We start from the raw sequence: 3,856 nt of genomic DNA, 5'->3' as shown, positions 1-3,856 counted from the left end.
ACAGACATCCTTTTGAGTAAGTGTTTTCGTTTTCTTCGCATAAATACCCAAAAGTGGAATTGCTGGATAATAGGGTAGATATATATATATATATATATATATATATATATATATATATATATATTTTTTTTTTTTTTTTTTTTTTTTTTTTTGAGGAACCATTTTACATTCCCACCAACAGAGCGAAAGGGTCCCGTATCTTCCCTACTCTTGCCAACACTGTATTTCTTGTCTTTTTGATTCTAACGATCTGAATAGGTGTGAGGTTTTTGGTTTGCGTTTTCCCAATGATTAGTGATGTTGGGCATATTTCCTTGTGTCTGTTGGTCAACGGTATGTCATCTCTGGAAAAACACATGCCTACAACTTCAGCCCATTTTTTACCCATTTTTTGTTTGGTTTTGGTGTGGAGTTGTATGTGTTCTGTGTGTGTTTTGGATATTAACTCCTAATCAGATAGATGCTCTGTAAATATCTTCTAGCATTCACTAGGCTGCTTTTTCATCTTATTGATGGTTGGCTGTTTAGATTTTTACTTTGAGGTTAGTCCTACTTGCTTATTTTTGCCTTTGTTGCTTTTACTTTTTGGTGTCAAATTCAAAATATCACCACCAACACTTATGCCCATGTTGTTGGTGGATATTTTTGTTTTTTTTTTTTTTTGATGGGGAGGTCTAATGATTTCAGGTCTTTTATTCAAGTCTTTAATCCATTTTGAGTTAATTTTTGTGTATGGCCTAAGAAAGTGCTCTAGTCTTCCCAGCACCATTTGTCAAAGAGACTGACCTTTCTCCATTGTATATTCTTGCCTCTGTCATAACTGAATTGACTGTGTATGAGTAGGTTTATTTCTGAGGTCTCTATTCTGTTCCACTGATGAGTTTTTATGTCAATGTTATCCTGGTTTTGATTACTATAGCTTTGTGGTACAGTTTGAAACAAGGGAGCCAGGTGCTTTGTTCTTTCTCAAGATTGCTCTGGCTAGTGAGCATCTTTTGTGATCCCTTAAAATTTTAGGAATAAAATTCCATAAAATTTTATTGTTGATTCTAATTCTGTAGAAAATGCCATCGGAATTTGGATAGGGATTGCATTGAATAAAGGTTGTTTGGGGTGATAGGGACATTTTAATAGCGCTAATTATTCTAACACATGAACATGAAATCTTTCCGTGTGTGTGTGTGTGTGTGTGTGTGTGAGAGAGAGAGAGAGAGAGAGAGAGATCTTCAATTTCTTCCATTAACGTCTCATAGTTTTCAGCCTCTTACCTCCTGAGTTAAGTTTATTCCAAGGCGTTTTATTCTTTTTAGAGCAATTATGAATGGTATCATTTTTTTACTTTCTCTTTCTGATATTCATTATTAGTGTATAAAATGCCAGAAATTTTGGTGTATTGATTTCAGATTCTACAACTTTACTGGATTTGTTTATTCTCAGTTTGTGATACAGTCTTTAGGGTTTTCTGTATATAATATCACATCATAGACAAATGCTTCACTTTTTCCTTTCCAGTTCGTAAGGCTTTGTTCATTTTGCTTGCCTACTTGTTCTAGTTAGGACCTCCAGTACCATATTGAATAAGACTGGCTAGAGCAGGCATCCCAGTCTTGTTCCTGACTGTGCAGGAGAAACTTTCAGATTTTCACCGTGGAGTATGATGTTAGCTACAGGCTGGTCATACGCGGCCTCTGTTATGGGTGCGTTCCCTCTATAACCACTTGGTTGAGAGTTTTTAATCACACATGAATGTTGAATTTTGTTAAATGATTTCTCGGAATCTATTCCGACGATCATACATCTTTCATTTTGTTAATGTGCTCTGTCCCATCGAGTGATGTGCAGATGTTGAACCATCCTTTGGAATAAACCCCACTCGATCATGGTGTATGATCCTTTCAGTGTATTGTTGAATTTGATGTGTTAATATTTGGTTGAGGATTCTTGTATCTATGTTCACAGCAGGGATATTGGCCTGTAATTTTCTTTTCTTGTCATGTCCTTGTCTGATACTGGATCCATGTGATGCTGGCCTCCTAAAATTAGTTTGGAAGTATTCCCTCATCTTCTGGGTTTTGGGAGAGTTTGAAAAAGATTGGTATTAATTCTTTGAATTGGGATATAATTCACTGGGGAAGCTGTCTCATCCTGGATTTGTGTGTGTTAGGTTTTTAATTCCTGATTCAATCTCCTTACTAGTAGTTGGTCTGTTCAGATTTTCTATTCCTTCATAATTCAGTCTTACCAGGTGATATCTTTCTAGGAACTTAGACATTTCTTCTGTGTTGTCCTGTGTTTTCTCATACATTTGCTTGTACTAGCCCTTCTGGTCCTTTGTGCTTCTGTGGTACCAGCTGTAACACCAACTTTCATTTCTGATTTTCTTTATTTAATTTCTTCTCTTTTATTTAAGTATAATTGATATACATTATAACATAAGTTTTAGGTGCACAACATAGTACCTTGACAAGTTTCTACAGTGTGCTGTGGCCCCCACAGGTATAACCACCCTCTGTCACCACACAGCACTATCACAGCATCACTGAGTCTGCTCCCTGTGCTGTGCCTTTTCTTCCCAGAACTTCATAACTGGAAGCCTGTACCTCCCACTGCTCTTCACCCATTTTGCTCATTCCCCCCACCACCTTCCCTCTGACAACCATTAGTTTTCTATATTTGTAGATCTGATTCTGCTTTTTGTTTGTTTATGCATTTGGTTTTTGGTTTTTGGTTTTTTTTAGATTCTTCAGATTAGTGAAGTCCTATGGTGTCTCTTTCTCTGTCGAACCTACTTCCCTTATTTCTCTGCTAGGTCCATCCCTGTTGTTGCAAATAGCATGGTCTCATCCTTTTTTACAGCTGTGCAATATTCTATCGTGAGTTATATGTGTGCTGTGTGTTGTATATAGATATCTATATACAGATATATTTATAAATCTCACATCGCTTTTATTCATTTGTCAGTGGACACAGGTTGTACTTGTACAAACTTGTACTTGTTTCATTTGTTATTGTTTTCTGGCTCTATTGTTATCTTGGTTATTGTAAATAATTCTGCAATACATAGAGGGGTGCAGATGTCTTTTTGGGTTGGTGTTTTCATTTTTTTTTTTTTTCAGTAAATATCCAGTGGTGGATTTATTGGATCATGTGGTATTTCTATTTTTAATTTGTTGAGAAACTTTCATTCTGCTTTCCACTCTACTAATGTACATCTCCACCAACAGTGTATGAAGATTTCTTTTTCTCCCTTCATCAGCACTTGTTACTTGTTCTGGTTTTTATTTTAACCATTCTGACAGGCGTAAGGCGATATCTCGTAGTTTTGACTTGCATTTCCCTGGTGATAAGTGAGGCAGAGCATCTTTTCTTGTGTGGGCCATCTAGTATGTCTATTTAGGTCCTCTGCCCATTTTTTAATTGGATTGTCTGTTGTGTTGTTGTTATATAAGATCTTTATATAGATTTTAGATGTTAACCTTTTATTGGATATATCCCTTGCAAATATTTTTGCCCATTCAGTACTTTGCCATTTTGATTTTTAGTGATCTCCTTCATCATTAGCAAAAGCTTTTTATTGTGATATTGTCCAAATACTTTATTTTTGCTTTTGTTTCCCTTGCCTTAAGAGCTATATCTAGAAAAATGTTGCTACAGCTGATGTCAGAAAAATTACTGCCTTTGTTACCTTGCAGGAGTTTAATGGTCTCAGGTCTCACATTTAGGCCTTAAATCTATTTTTAGTGTTTTTATTTTAGGTGTAGAGTGTGAAAAAGTGGTCCAGTTTCATTCTTTTGCATGTAGCTGTTCAGTTTTCCCAGCACGATCTATTGAAGAGACTGTCTTTCCCCCCTTACAT

The sequence above is a fragment of the Mustela nivalis genome (genome assembly GCF_964662115.1).
Source record: "Mustela nivalis genome assembly, chromosome: 13".
Taxonomy (NCBI): Eukaryota; Metazoa; Chordata; class Mammalia; order Carnivora; family Mustelidae; genus Mustela; species Mustela nivalis.
Note: the sequence above shows the minus strand (reverse complement) of the source record.